Raw genomic sequence first — 16,216 nt, forward strand, 5'->3', positions numbered from 1 at the left:
CACGGACACCCTGCCCTAGCGCCTGGCTACCTGTCCAGTCTCAACAACCCCAGCCTCCCTTTGTCCAGCCCCCATGGTGCCAGGCTTCCAACATGTCTGTGCCTGGCCAGACACACCCCCACCTGCTCTCTGCAGCAACCCCCAGTCATCCCTCCAATTTTCCTGAACGGCTCCTTGCCCGTTCAAGACACATTTTGTTGTTCCCTGTCTTCTCCTAGTGACTTGGGCATGCCCCTCTCCCAGCCTTGATGACGCTTTGCTGTCACCCCCTACCTGCCGCTGGGCTGTGGGTCCCTGAGGGTAGGACCTCTCTGTCTTCTCAAGTCTGCGTCCCTAACACCAGGCCAGAGACAGGCGGGCAATCAGCAAGCCCGGCTGACCGGTGAGTGAAGCTTCCACACCACCCACCGTAGATGTGCCCTTTTCTGCAATCCATTCAGCGAGCAGTATTCTGGAGCCGAAGTGACTGCGTTTGGCAGTGCTTAAAATCCTGATCGCCCACCATCCCTTTCGTAACTCTCTAAAGCACACTCTTTGTCCCATGAATCAATCTAGGGGGACACGATTATTGTGCACTTCGGTTAATTGCAAACCCAATCAGCTCCCATAAAAAAGCTGGCATTTTACATAGAGCTGAAAGGGGCCACTGGTTTTGAAAGTGCATGTGATGTGGTTTCCTGATGGGCAGAGGAACTTCAGGGAAATACTTAATTGTGTTCACGAATGACATTCGAGCTATTGTCCATGTTCCTTTTTATGGCATCATAAAGATTACTTTTTACGGTCAGGCTGGCTGACACCTTCATCAAATGCCCTAATGTGTACATTTCACCAAAGGATCATTTGTGCCAATGAGTAACATTCAGCAACGTTCAACAAAGGTTCATTGAGTGCCTGCTATGAGCAGGGCCCTGAGGAATGGGATCTGTCTCCAAAGCTTTCAAATCCGCTAAAAATATTCTCAATTTCACAAGCAATCTGGACTAAAAAAAAAAAAAAAAAAAAAAAAACAATCTGCTCTAGTCTCCATGCTGGGGCCCACTGGGTGAAAATGCACCTAGAGTTGCCCCGGGAAATAAAACCTCCCTTCATGGACCTTCCAGATCTCCTGCAAGGTTTTGTCTCCAGCTGGCTCTGGACATTCCTCCCACAATTCTGTCTCTAAGCAGCTGATCAATGCCTCAGCCCCAGGAACTTGCTAGTCCGGTCCCAGAGACTCAGGCGAGGGGGGAGCACAGACACTGGCCAATCGTCTTCTCCCCCTCTTGCCAATGTTCAAAGGCACCTTCAAAGCAGAGGGAGCCATGTGGTTAGTTAACCCTTAATCCCCAGCCTTACCTCTCAGGAAGGTTATGAAAAGTTGAAGATAATACACTTAACCCAGCTAGCATAGTGCAAGGCATCAAGCAGGTAGCCCCCAAAAAGGTTCATCTCTTTGCACTGGTTTGGGCCATTCAATAGCTGGACTACATCCCCCCTCCCCGACCACCCCCCCACCCCCCCCAGCTACAGTGCAGGACTGGCAGAAGAGATAGAGAAAAGGCGAATGGCCAGGGGAGCAGCATGTCAGAAGGAGACAGACCAGGCAGGGAAGGGGAGGGAAGGGGAAGGGTTGACGGCCATGCCAATGTTTCTAGCCCTGTGACCGCATGGATGGTGACACCGTGGACCCAGCCAGGACAAAGCCACCCTTGCTTTGACAGCTCTCGGCTCTGGCTTTTGCTGTAACTTCTGTGCCATGTAACCTGCCTTCTTTAATCGCCAAACTCGGCCCCCAACCCGTAGAGCCTCAGTGCTTCCTCCTCCAGGAAGCCTTCCTTCACATTAGAGAAGGAAGCAATCTGTCGCTCCTAAGGGAGGCGTTCTGTGACCAATGGCTCCCATCCCTCTGTGTTCACTGGGAGCGACGTGCCTGGGTGCCGAGGACATGCGGACAAGTGTTCCTGAAGAAAATCGTGAGCGAATGAACCGTACCATCAGTGCTCCAACAGAAAACAGAATCCGGCTCGGTAGATCAGATACAGAGACTCTACTGAGGGCGAGTTTCAGAGGTGCGGGCAGGGTCGAGAGAACAGACGTGCTGAGGTGCCCAGAGGCGAATACCGAATGCGGGGTTGTGGGGAGCGGTGACCACTCCCAGGGGAGGGGAGGGGAGGGATGTACAGGAAGGGCACAGGGGGCAGGAAGAGACGCTGCCATCGCCCATTGGAGGTGCAGGAGCAGGAGGGGTGGTGGGTGTGCCAGCCCCTCCTCCTCCCTCTGATCTCCAGCCCCTGCCAGGCTGAGCCGTGCTCCCCAACCCAAACCCATAAGTTGAGTCTTAACACCTCCCCCCAACCTCAGAATGTGACTGTATCTGGAGATGGGGCCAAAAGAGGGAATTACGGTAAATGTGGTCATTAGGGCCGACCTAGTACAACAGGACTGGAGTCCTTCTACGAAGAGATTTGGACACAATTCCCCAGGGTAGGGGCGGACGGGGCCATGGGAAGGCACAAAGAGAAGGAGACAGCAGCATCTGCAGGCCAAGGAGAGAGACCTGAGCAGACAGACGCCGACCTGCTGACACCTGGGTCTCGGATCCCCAGCCTCCACGACCGCGAGAGAAAACAACTCCGGCCTCGGCCTCCCAGTCTGGGTTATTTGTTCACAGCAGCCCACGCGAGCGCACACGACTCCCCAGCTGGAATCCAGCAGACAAAACAACAAGGCCACACGGTACTTAGGGGTCAGCCTCCTGGATCCCAGAGCAGAGGAGGGCAGAGCACAAACGGGGGCTCGGGCGGGGGGCGAAGGAAGTATAACTAATACACGGCAAATCATCGGTTCATCCTGGATACTGAGTGCGGAGCTCAGAGGACTCCGTTCTGCCCTCAGAACTCAGCATGGCTTTGGCAGTTGGAGCCGTGTCGCAGTGAAATGCTTCGGCCACGCAAGCCAGGTAGTAGTACCCTGGGAGAGTCCACGAGGGGCTGTGACAGAACGAAAGACTACCGTGGATCACAAGCACCGAGAAGCCACACGCAGACACGGTTGACCCCGCAAGCCCAGGGCGCACACGGCACCTGCCTGCGGGTCTCCTCCACGACCCGGTGAGCTGCTGTTTCCAGAAGCCAGCAAAAACGCACGCGCCTTAACCAGGATGGAGGTGCTCACGTCCTGTGGTGCCTTCCACATGTCACACTGTGCCCTGCGTTTCATGGGCTCATTTCATAATCCCAAGATTTCCAAGCAAGAATTGAGTTCTAATTTGGAGGTAGAGATACTGAATGCAGCTCCAGAGAGAGCCTTGGATGTGCCAGGAGAGAGCCTTGACTTTGTTCTTAGCACTGGATCCAAAATTAGCAGACCCGTGAATCACCTTAGGAATGCATTCGAAACGCAGATTCCCGGGCCCCTGCAGAGGAATTCCTTTTTTTTTTTTTTAAGTTTATCTATTTATTTTGAGAGAGGAAGGGGGGATGGGCAGAGAGAGAGAGAGAGAGAGAGAGAGAGAGAGAGGATCTCAAGCAGGCTCCATGCTGTCAGCACAGAGCCCAACAAGGGGCTCGATCCCACCAACCGTGAAATCATGACCTGAGCTAAAATCAAGAGTCAGACGCTTAACCAACTGAGCCACCCAGGTGCCCCCACCCCGGCCACCGCAGCGGAGTAATTCTAACTCAGTGGGTGTGTAGTCATAATGGGCATTTTAAGGAAGAGCCTGGGGTGAGGCAGTCCCTTTGACTATATGCCCTTTCAAATACAGGTTGGGAAGAGGCATCGAAGGGCAAGAGCAAGGCCTGACCTGCCTGGCCTCGCGAGTGTATGCACAGCCCCAGACACCACGTGATGTCTTTGACGCACTGTAGGTGTGGGGTGGGCAAAGCAAGGTGCTGTGGATACTGGAGGAGCAGAGAGATGCGAGGGGCCAACTGCAGGGGCCTGGCGGATGGCAGCGTTGATTCCTGAGCTAGGGAGCATGGAGGGGGCGGTCAGCTCTGGGGTGAGTGCCGATGAGGGCCCGCGGTGACTCCACGTCTGGAGGCAGAGGCTGGGCAGAGGTCTGGGCTGGGTGTCGATCCAGCAGGCATCAGGGCAAGAGGGCAGGTGACTAGGAAATGGAGGGGACCATCCAGGGAAAATATAAACAGGAAGGAAATCAGCTGCCATAAGGTATTGAGCAGAACAGATGGAGAGGAGCACAGAAATCCAAAGGAGGGAGGTAACCACGTCACATGCTCCCAAAAGGACAAGAGGCATGAGGACCGGAACAGAATGGACAGTCCACACAGCTCCCAGGAGACTGTGGGCCCCAGTAGGCTGATTGCAGTGAGTTAATGTGGGACTGGCCAGAGCAGTGGCGCTAGGACAGAGGAAACTGGGAACCTAGGAGCACGCTCACAAGGGATGTGTTCACAAATTACACCATGGGGGCGCCGGGGTGGCTCAGTCAGTGAAGCATCCGACTCCGGCTCAGGTCCTGATCTCATGGTTCGTGGGTTCGAGCACCACGTCAGGCTCTGTGCTGCCAGCTCAGAGTCTGGAACCTGCTTCAGATTCCGTGTCTCCCTCTCTCTGCCCCTCCCCTGCTCTCTCTCTCTCTCTCTCTCTCTCTCAAAAATAAATAAATATTAAGAAAATATACTTTTAAACATCTCAAAGTCTGTAAAAAATTAATTACAATTTACTCTTTTACTATTAAAAATTTAAAAACCAAATTGTAAGAGCTTGATGTTGTATCTTGTAGGTAAACAACTATTAATGTACATGTAACACACACACACTAGAGCTAGTAGGAGGGCAAGTTAATGGCAGTGGCTCCAAATTTGCTTCAATACCAACCCTTCTCCCCTGTCCGTGCTGGACTGCCTGCTTGTGGAGGGAAAAAGGGAAGCAGGACTCTTCCCTTCTCTCCTCCTTGTCCAGAGTTTCTCTCCTTCTCCAAGTCGTACCCGGTTACTGACCCTGCTGGGCAAAGCCTGGTAGGGGAGAAGGGTCTAGACCTGTTTTCTGGGTGTTGTTGTCCAGCTGACATCACTCCTGCACCTCACGACTCCCGGGACAGGACTCAGACCTCAGTCCTCGGTGTCCCCAAATCCAGGTGGTGATGGACCCTCCAAAGGTCCCTGTAAGGCCTGCCCTTTCCAGCAAGGCTTGAGACCGGGAGACCTCCATCCACGCACACCCCTTCTTGATGTGCCCCCCCACAGCCTTCTCCAAGGAGACCCCCTCACAGACCCTCCCCTTAAGGACTCTGCACCTTTCTAGCTCCTCAGGGCAGTCACGGAGGGGCTCAGGAGTCTGAAACCATTCCCGAATGCCTACTTGGAAAGCCAGTGATACAACCGAGCACCTCCCTTTGCCTACAGAGCCTCCACGGTAGCTGAAGTCTCTGGAGAATCCACAATTGTAACACCCTGTTGATCACACGCCATCCAGGACGCTTGGGTGACTTTACTAACAATGTGCCCTCCTTCTCAGCCGGGCACTCCTTCGGGAGCTACCCCAGGGCCTGAGCCTGTCATGGTGACAGCAATACGACAGCCCCTCCGTGCGGTAGCAGGCATCTGAGATGCAGATTTCCCACCACCCTCGTCCAGTGGACTTTTTGAGACTTTCTGCACAATGAAATCCTTTCTTTCAATGGGAGCCTATTATGCAAAGTCACACAAGGTGTGACTTTGGTCGAAGCTCGATTGAGTTGCCAGATTTCCGCACCCCCCCCCCATATTCAGCAGCCACCCGAACCCTGAGACATCACCAGGCCACGCTGTGCCATCAAGTCTAAAATCTACTGCCGTCGTCCTGGGTCTGGACTTGGGCCTTGACCTCCTTCCACCCACTGGATATTCAGGCATCCTTCCAGCTAACCTACCCCAGGCCCCTCTAAACCCAGTGTCCTGACTGAACCCCAGTAAAACTTAGCTGGGCCCCACCTGCCCCCAGCAGGCTCCCGTCCTCATTACACCGGGGCCCTACGGTGATGGAGAGGTGGCCCAGAATTACAATGTAACTCGAAACTTCTGCTGCCAAGCCCTTCCCATCTCATTGCAAGACTCCTCGTTTTGTTTTCCCGATGCGACTTGTTCCTCGGGGGGGAAACCCCCCCCCATTCCCTATGATTTGGGTGGGGCTGATTCCATCTCACCCCATCTCAACATGGAGACCTCCGACCCAAGCTGGATCAATCAGAGCATCCGCCCCTGTGACCACCAGCACAAATGAGACTCCGTTCTGGGACTTCAACCAGAACTTTCTTCCAACAGATACTGCTAAGACCGCACGAAAGAAACCACAGCTGCTGGTGGCCTCTGCGTGAGAAGAGCATGTCCAGCAGTGAAGTCACACAAAAGAAAGAGGAAAGAGATGTAGAGAGAGGTATCTTGGTACATCTGAGCATCTGTATCCTGTCATGCCTGATGCTGGCCTACCCCTGGGCTTCTCAGGAAAAGAAGCCAAGAATATTACCTGCCTTTCCTGAAACCAGTTTGAGCTGGAATTGAATACAATCCTTCAAGCAGTTGAACTCTCCCTGACCTCGCTTAGAGGTCATATGCCCCTTAGAGCACAAGGGGGACGAGGGCCCATCCTCGCCCAGGCAGATGGAGTTCTGTGTCCCCAGCACCTTGCCTACCGGGCCACTGCCGATCGGGGACATCCTCTGCCTTTTCATCCTCCAGGGGCCGTTGCCCACAAGGTAGCTGAGGCCTTCCAGTCCCGTTCCCCTTACAATCAACAATGCCACCTCTCCAAGCGGTTAACTCAGTCTTTTTTGATTTTGAGGGCTGAAAGGAAAATGAAACAATCACTCAAAAGCAAATAGCAACATTCTTTCAACATGTTTCTTTTCAGTGCCTGCGGCACAGCTCTGTCTGTTGGGTGCACCTGTCATTCCCAGGCAGAAACAGTGAGGCAGAGCTGATGGGGGACACTTAACTGGTGAGGAAAACTATTGGTTGTTGTCGTGCTGCTAGGTTCACGAAACCAATAGCTCATCAGGGCCTCCTCCTGAGTGCTGAGCATTTTGCCCCCTGCCGTGTTGGGACAGAAGGAGGGCAGCCCCCACCCTGGGAAAGAAACAAGAACTGACTAAGTGAGACAGATTTTCTTTGTTTCAAATGATCTGCATCCCAAGGGCCCAAGATTTGGCCACCGCCCATCTCCCAGCTTAGGTATTCATTCACCCCACAAACAGCCACTCTGATACTGAATACACTGAATTCAGAGCCGCTTCCCTCTACCCAGAAACCGTGGCCCTGCTTACACAGGCATCCTACCGCACTGGCAAGATTTCCATGCAGTTCGAGGGGCTGGCCCTTATCGTGAGACAGTTTCTCTCCCGGGGACAAGGGATGCCTCTCTCAATGTGATCAGGGCAGAGGGTGTGAGAAATTTTAAATGCGAATACTGTTGACCAGTGAGGCTCGGTGTCCATTTATCTGTCACCTCCCTGCGCAATCCCATCCACCATGGAATCCGTTCCTGCTCTGAAGCTCTGTGCCCAGGTCTGAGGTGACAATGTCTTTGAGCCCCAAACTGCAGCTGTCTACCTTCAGGACATTTTCAGATAACCTTCAGATGCCTCAAACTCAGTACATCCAAAACGGAACTCAGTATCTTCCCCCAGAACCTAATCCATGTCTCCTGTTTCAGTCATACTGAACCATGCATGAGCTCAAGGCAGATTCATGAAAATCATTGTCAACTCTTCCACGACCAACTGTCAACGCCGAGCCTGTTAGTGCTAAATGCTCGTTATCTCTTTGCCACTCACTTTTCTTCTCCCCGCAGCTAGAGCACAGCCTTCCAACTGATCCCCCGTTTCCTCTCCCATCCACTTTTCACCCTACAGCCAGCATGATCTCCAAAATGCAAACCCACGGTATAGAGGTTCCTCAAAAAATTAAAAATAGAACTACCCTACAACCCAGCAACAGCACTACTAGGAATTTATGCAAAGGATACGGGAGTGCTGATGCATAGGGGCACTTGTACCCCAATGTTGATAGCAGCACTTTCAACAATAGCCAAATTACGGAAAGAGCCTAAGTGTCCATCAACTGACGAATGGATAAAGAAGATGTGGTTTATATATACAATGGAATACTACTTGGCAATGAGGAAGAATGAAATCCCGCCATTTGCAGCAACGTGGATGGAGCTGGAGGGCATTATGCCAAGTGAAGTCAGTCAGAGAAAGACAGATACCTTATGTTTTCACTCATATGTGGATCTCGAGAAACTTAACAGAAGACCATGGGGGAAGGGAAGGGGAAAAAACAGTTACAAACAGAGGGAGGCAAACCATAAGAGTCTCTTAAATACAGAGAACAAACTGAGGGTTGATGAGGGCATGAGGGAGAGGGAAAATGGGTGATGGGCAGCGAGGAGGGCACTTGTTGGGATGAGCACTGGGTGTTGTATGGAAGCGATGAACCGGGGGAATCTACTCCCAAAGTCAAGAGCACACAGTACACACTGTATGTTAGCTAGCTTGACAATGAATTATATTTTAAAAATTAAAAGTTAAAATTAAAAAGCTAAAAAAATTGGGGCGCCTGGGTGGCGCAGTCGGTTAAGCGTCCGACTTCAGCCAGGTCACGATCTCGCGGTCCGTGAGTTCGAGCCCCGCGTCAGGCTCTGGGCGGATGGCTCGGAGCCTGGAGCCTGTTTCCGATTCTGTGTGTCTCCCTCTCTCTCTGCCCCTCCCCCGTTCATGCTCTGTCTCTCTCTGTCCCAAAAATAAATAAACGTTAAAAAAAAAAAAAAAAAAAAAAAGCTAAAAAAATTAAAATAAAAAGAAACCTCAACAAAAAATAAAAAGAAAAGAAAAGAAAATGTAAACCCAACCCTGACCTGTCCAGTGCTGACCTTCTATATGAACTCTGCTTCCAAACCCAGGGCTCCGGCCAGATAGATCCGCCTACAGTTCCCCCAAGGTGCTTCAAGCCTGCAGACCCTCGTTCAGGCTGTATGCTCCTCCAGAAAGCCCTCCTCTGGGCCACCTTCCCTGGCACCTTTCCCCACCCTCAGTGTTGATCACTCCGTCTTCTGTGTCCCCCATAACTCAAACCTTCCTCTAGCATTACATTTGCCGTGTGCCCTGTGGTCCTTCATTTCTTGCTCATTAGGAACACGAGCTCCAGGTTTTACCCCTGGCCGGATCCCCAGCATCTAAGCAACATTCAAGAAATCCCATCCAACTAAGGATCAGAAGGAGAGTTTCTGCCTTATCAATAATGTGGCCCTTGGCCTTAAGATGGCCCCCCAACTGACCTCAGAATGCAGCCAGTCTTGGTGCACGGAGCCCTGTGGACAAGAATCCATGGGGCAGCTCAGATTGCTGGACTAAAGGAAGGTGTTCCAAAAAGCTTGCAGTAGGGGAGCCTGCCCTTTAGGGGAAAAGGATATGTGCAAGCCCCTTCCCTAGCCCTACCAAGCCCAGTATGCTCCCAGAAAACTCCTCTTGTCCCCATGCATTCTCTCTGGTTACCTAGGAGCACTGCTTGGTATTTATGAGCATAGGGAATGTTGCTTTCACGGGTCTTTTTCTTTCTATTCCATTAGCCAGAAACATTTCATGGTTTGGTGCTTGCTGTTCTCCTCAAATGCAGAAATGTGAGTGAGTCCTTACCCTGAAGACCTGTCTTCATTCCCAGAGGGTCACCTTCCATGAGCGTAATCTACAGGATGGACTGTTCAAGATCCCCAGCCTGACCTCTGGAAAAATCACCAGGATGTGGCCCCCAAATCCCAGAGACTCCAGCTCAGAAGACAACTTAGCTTCCAGATGAAAAAGAAGTAAGAGATGAGGGGAAAGAATCCACTCTACTCAACGAATTCCAAAACACCAAGTGATATCTTACCAGAGGCATCATGCAACACTTGGAAGTGATATTCTCAAATGAGTGATATTCTCACAAGTCACCACCCCACCCCACCATCAGCCTTTGCTCAAAGCTGGAACTCCCAAGCTCACAGCAAATTTGGAGTCAGGTGGTCAGACTGAGTAGCAGGGAGGCTGAGACAGGAGCAGAAACAATGAATCAGTCAATCAACAGCTACTAAAGCTCCATTACATGCCAGGCCCTGCAGGCTGAGTGTGCACGGGACAGAAGAGTCCCTGCTCAAAGACGACTTACTCTACTGAGAGATGGCGGGTGTAGACAAGACTGGCAAGTGTCTTAAAGGGGAGAGGAGTCAAGGCGCCAGGGTGGCCCAGTTGGTTAAGCACCCCGACTCTTGCTTGCTGGCTCAGGTCATGATCTCACAGTTCACGAGTTCAAGCCCCGCATCAGGCCCGGCAATGTCAGGGACTCTCTCTCCCTCTCTCTCTCTGCCCCTCCCCATCTCTCACTCTCTCTCAAAATAAATAAATAAACTTTTTAAAATATGTTTGAAAAAAAATGGGGAGGTGGGGGAAAGGAGTCTGGATTTCATTCTAGGAACAGCAGCGGTCATCAGGGGCCCTCAGGCTAGAAAGTGACACTCTGGTACATGCTTTGAATGGGCCATCGGGCAGTTAGGGAAAGAATGGATTCTTGGAGGACAACAATAGAAGCAAGGAGATCAGTTAAAGTTATTGTAGATCCAGCAACTAAGGAAGTTAGTCTGGGGGTGACTCTGGAGATGGGCAGCTCAGGAACGGATTTCAGACGTACCTTTGGGGAACACGAGTGAATGCAGCGTGGGAGGGGAGAGAAGACAGAGCATCAGGAGCCCTGTGAAGAATCGTCCAATCGCTCGGTTGTGCACCTGAAACGAACGTAATATTGTATGTCCACTATACTTCAATAATAATTTTTTTAAACAGCGTCAAGGATGCCTCCTCACTTGAGCAGCAAGGGGACGTGGTGCCATTTATAAGATGGACAGGATGAGTGCAGGGAGGAGTCATTTTGGGGGAGGGGACAATCGGCATCTTCTGTTGGACGTTTCATGTTTGAGACACTGGCGTAGCGAGGTCAAGGAAGCAGGTGGGACGCACACGTCTGCAGTTCGTGTGCTTCAAGCTGTGGTGCAGGCAAGGCCACCAGGAAGTCTACAAGGGGGAAGGGTTTAAGAAAATTATGTAGTAAGTCCTGATTCCTTAAGCTCAGAGCCTGACATAAGATCCAAACCACTGGGTGATCACTCAGTGTAAGAGTCTGGTCCCCACCGTGGGGGACGGGGGCAGAAGAAGAGGAGATGATGTGGCTGTTGAAACTGATGATAAATAACCATTGATTATTTGAAAAATAAACTAAACATACGCACACACACGGTCTGGGGCTAAAATCCAACTTAGCAAGTGACAAGGCAACGATGACGAAGGAGCCGCAGGGTAAAACTGGCTGAGATTCAGCCATGAGAAGGAATAGTGCTGATGCCCGCTACCTCCTGAGTGAACAGAACAAGCCAGCTCTGGAAAACCAGACATCACATAAGCCCATTTACATGACATAAACAAAATGCCTCCGATGGATAAATCCATGGAGACAGAAGGCGGATTCGAAGACATGGGGGAGCGGGAGTGCAGGGGTAGAGGGGGGGGGCATGATGAAAGGGTCCAGGCTGTGTTCTGAAGGGGATGAAAAAATTCTAGATGATTAATTGGAGAATTAATGGTGCTGACGGTTGCACAACTTTGGGAATATACTGAAACTCATTGAGGGGTGCCTGGGTAGCTCAGTCGGTTGAGCGTCCAACTTCGGCTCAGGTCATGATCTCATGGCTTAGGGATTTGAGCACCGCGTCGGGCTCTGTGCTGATGGCTCAGAGCCTGGAGCCTGCTTCTGATTCTGTGTCCCTCTCTCTCTCTCTCTCTCTCTGCCCCTCCCCAACTCGCACTGTCTCTCAAAAATAAACATTTAAAAAATTTGTTGAATTCATTAAATTGAATACTTCAAGGGGGAAACAGTATGGTATGTGAATTACATCTCATTAAAGCAGTCCTGTATTTTTTAAGTACGTTGATGCCCTTGTTCTTGTTGGGGGGTGGGGGACGGGGTACTGATCGTGATTAATTCTAAGTGACGATAGATGAAACGCCGACAATTCACTCAATTACTGAGGTAAGAGCCACTCCTCTGTCACGGGAGAGCGGAGGCCAATCAAGAAACGTTGCTCGCAAAACCTACTTTCCGAACTCATGCCGTTCCTAGACCCATCTGGGGGCCGGAAGGAATGTCATGGTTGGTTGGTTGGGAGACGGGATAAAATGAAATCCATGTTTTATAGTAAGTGTCACTTCTGTCAGTTCTGGCACTTGCAATATGTGCAAAGCCAGCACTCTCGCCGTGGGGTGTGAAAGGGACGGCCATGCTTGGCGGGGCTGTGGGGCAAAGCCAGAGGGAGGCAGGCTGCCCCAGTGGAGACGGTGCTGGAAGGCCACGCGGGGAGCGGGGCGTGGGGACCTGCTGGGGGTGGGAGGGGGAGACGCGCGCCTTGCACCGAGAAAGCAGACTTACAATTAAAGACTGAATTCTACTCACGCTTTCTGTTGTTATCTTAACACTTGGTTTTCCCCTCATCCAGTGGTTCTCAAACGTGAGCGGGCATCAGAATTGTCTGGAGGGTTTGGGACAACCCAGCTTCTGGGGCCCCACCCGGGAAGTCTCTGCTTTAGTAGGTCTGAGGCCGGGCGGAGGATTGACATCTGGCCTAACGAGGGCCAGGTGATACTGATGCCAAAATGGAGTCAGCCAATCCGTGGACCACACTGAGCAGCCCAATGAAGGGAATCTGCCAAAGGCATCCCAGCGCTGGATGAGGAGACAGGCGTTCGGTAAGACCACTCTCGAGATGTTCCAGGAGCAGAACGGGTTAAGAGAGAGGCGTCGTGTTCCTAGAAGACCCGCCGGGGCCCTCATCCAGTTTGGATTGGATTCTAGACTTCTGGCTTATTGATTGCCATCAGTCAAGGTACCCCTGTAACAAATTGCCTTCAATTATTGAAACAGTAATAGGCACAGCTGGGATAATGACACACAGGATGGTGCAAGTCTATATTCATTACGAGGTTGCCCACACGGCATGACTCCCACTGGGTCTGACTCAAACTGATTTGTTCCCACAAACCCGATAGTTCTCGGTGCTTTGCCCATCTGCGAACTTGCTGTTTGAGGACGCTGAAATCCCTCAGGGGATTTCTTACAGGTCTCTGAACACAGCCTTCAAGGTTTCGCTGCACATATCTGTCGAGTGGTCGCACAGACCCACATCCTAAGTGTTTTTAAGCTGCCTAACAGCATGTATGCTAAGGGTTGACCATCTCTCGATGATACTATAACTCGTGATTAGAAACAAGTTACTCTCCATTATAGGATGCATTAGGGGCAAATCGGTGAATTTGAACTTAAGACGTCTTTGTTTCCGAAGTGCAAATTTTATTTTTTCCCAGCTTTATGGAGATGTAATTGACAAATAAAATTATATAAAGTGTAAAACGTGATGAGTTGACATATGTATGTATTGTGAAATGATTACCACAATAAAATCAATTAACACATCCATCACTTCGAATAGTTTCCATCGTGTGTATGTATGTGTGTTCAGAACATTTAAGATCCACTCTCTAAGCAAATTTCAAGTATACAATACAAAATTGTTAACTACAGTCATCATGCAATACACTGGGATTTCTGCCCCAGTGAAAGGAACATTAGGAAAATACAATGTTCTCTTAAGGAAATTTTCCCTGTAATGAGATATGGCAGAGACTAGTCTCAGTAGGGCTGATGAAGATTAAGATAGTCTCCTTAGAAGGCATCATGAGACACAACATGCAAATCGCCATGGAAACCAAGCCATGTTTTTATTGTATAATAGGTTTGCTAATTATCCTAAAAAGGTAAGAAAGCCCACTGCCTCAGGAGAGATCAGGGTGGGTATTAACGAGTAATACAGCAAGCCAAGGGAGGAATGGGGTGGCTAGGAGTGTCTATCTCTCCCTGACCTGCCACTCAGGGCTGATACGCAGGTCTGGAAGTACAGTGTCTCACTGACCCATTGGATTCAAGGGCATGAGGATCAGCCATGGACTAATGCCCAGCTTCCCCAGCCTCTGAATCTTGCCGCTGCCTCTCCGATGTCACCAGTACCCAGGGAGCCTTCCAGACTATGGAGGAGAAGACCCGTGTGCAGCCCCAGAAGTCAGCCTGGCCCATACAGAGGAGAGGCTGCACCAGAACACAAAGATGGGGACGAAGGGGACAGACCCATCCTGGGCACCTGCCCCAGGAACTTTCATCCACACTAGTTCATTAAATGCTCTCTGAAAACCTGATCCAGTCAGGGGCACCTGGGTGACTCAGTCGGTTGAGCGTCCCACTTGGGCTCAGGTCATGATCTCACGGCTGGTGGGTTCGAGCCCCGCGTCAGGCTCTGTGCTGACAGCTCAGAGCCTAGAGCCTCCTTCAGATTCTGTGTCTCCCTCTCTCTCTTTGTCCCTCCTCCTCTCTTTCTCTCTCTCTCTCAAAATAAATTTAAAAATTAAAAAAAAAAAAAAAAAAAAACCCTGGTCCAGCCAAAACTTAGCACTTGCTGAACACCATTGATGTGCCCAACCTTGACCCCTTTTCTTTCTAATTCTGAACATAAAGCGATATGAAGTCGGGGATATGACAATCCTCTCAGTAGACATAGGCTAGATTTAACATATATAGACTTACTGCATTTATTTCAGACCTTTTTATTTTCTAAACACAACATCTCTGATATATTAAGTAACTTTGAAACACTCACCTATAGTTGGGTAAATCCTTCCAGGTCTCCATGCTTTTACTAATTTAAATATCCATCCATAAAAAAAAACAAATAATATTGTGTTTTAAATTTTACACAATTGGTATCACATTTTATTTATATTCTGCCACTTAATGTTCTCATTCAACACTGAGTGTTCAAGAACTCTGGGTATTGACGGTGTAGAACAGTAAGTGAGTTCAGCAACATTGCTGAGTTTGTCCCATGAATATAAGGAATACAAGGTTGTTGCAAGGAATGGAGTCAGTACGATGTATATTTTTAAAAATTTTTTTAATGTTTATTTATTTTTGAGAGAGAGAGAGACAGAGAGTGTGTGTGTGAGTGGGGGAGGGGCAGAGAGAGAGAGAGAGAGAGAGACACAGAATCCGAAGCAGGCTCCAGGCTCTGAGCTGTCAGCACGGAGCCCCATGTGGGGCTCAAACTCACAAACCGTGAGCTCATGACCTGAGCCAAAGACAGTTGCTCAACCGACTGAGCCACCCAGGCGCCCCCTGTGCATTTAAAAAAAAAAATTTAATGTTTATTTTTGAGAGAGAGACAGAGTGCAAGCAGGGGAGGGCAGAGAGAGAAGGAAACACAGAATCTGAAGCGGGCTCTGAGCTGTCAGCACAGAGCCCGACATGGGGCTCGAACCCACAAACCGTGAGAGCATGACCTGAGCCTAAGTCAGGCGCTTAACCGACTGAGCCACCCAGGCGCCCAGTATGATGTATATTTCTGAGGCTTAAGACTTTGAGACCCAGGATGCAGTCGGCTCGTGGAAATGTTCCAGGTGGGCCTGAGAATATGCATTGTCTCTGTAGATGGAGTTCCGCCTTAGTCTATTAGATGGACATGTAAGTGGCATATGCTTAGGAACATGTGTCTATTTAATCTGGTTTCTAAAGAATTGTGTTTACAATTTGAGAATAAATTATATTTAAAAAATAAAGTCACTTTAAAAAAAATAAGTGAGAAAGAATTGTGTTTAACATTACAGTAATAGGGCTTCACCTGTATCAGTTATTTTGATTAGCACAACTCTGCCGACGTGTGTGACAGGAGTCTCACACGTGAAGAAACGTAAAGCTCAATGCCGGGAAGCGACAGACTCAGGGTTGGAAACTGTCAGCTTCCTGAGGCAAACGTCCTTCCAGGAGTCATGCCTGCAACTGAAGAAATGATCTGGCCACCTGGGCAAGGAGAGGCCGTTCGGCCTACATTGACAGGCGGGTGTGCGAGGCTCTGACCGGATAACTCTGGACCTCTAAACTGTTGTATGAAATCTAGCCAACACCAGTCTGGCCCCTCTGGATGACATTCTGATCCCCTGCCGTTGGCATCTGGTTGACATTTGTCAGTCAGCTGACATTGGACTGCTCCCCCTGGCTTTCCCCAGCGTGTACTATCTCCCGTGGACCTCCCTACAAACACCAGGGCCTCTGGGCCTCACCCCCCACCCTCCCCCACCTGTCAGGGATCCCCCAATTGCAGCAGGCCAGCAAGA

General features: G+C 50.3%; 1 long non-coding RNA gene across 1 annotated transcript in view; it reads right to left on the minus strand.

Moving 5' to 3' along the window:
• Positions 1-16,216, minus strand: part of LOC147580411 (uncharacterized) — a 126,590-nt gene that overhangs the window by 84,354 nt on the left and 26,020 nt on the right. Inside the window, exon 4 of the long non-coding RNA XR_015252884.1 lies at positions 6,617-6,767. This is a non-coding gene — a long non-coding RNA (uncharacterized LOC147580411). The remainder of the gene's footprint in view (positions 1-6,616; positions 6,768-16,216) is intronic.

The sequence above is a fragment of the Puma concolor genome, chromosome B3 (assembly GCF_028749965.1).
Source record: "Puma concolor isolate L17-30 chromosome B3, mPumCon1.1.hap2, whole genome shotgun sequence".
Lineage (NCBI taxonomy): Eukaryota > Metazoa > Chordata > Mammalia > Carnivora > Felidae > Puma > Puma concolor.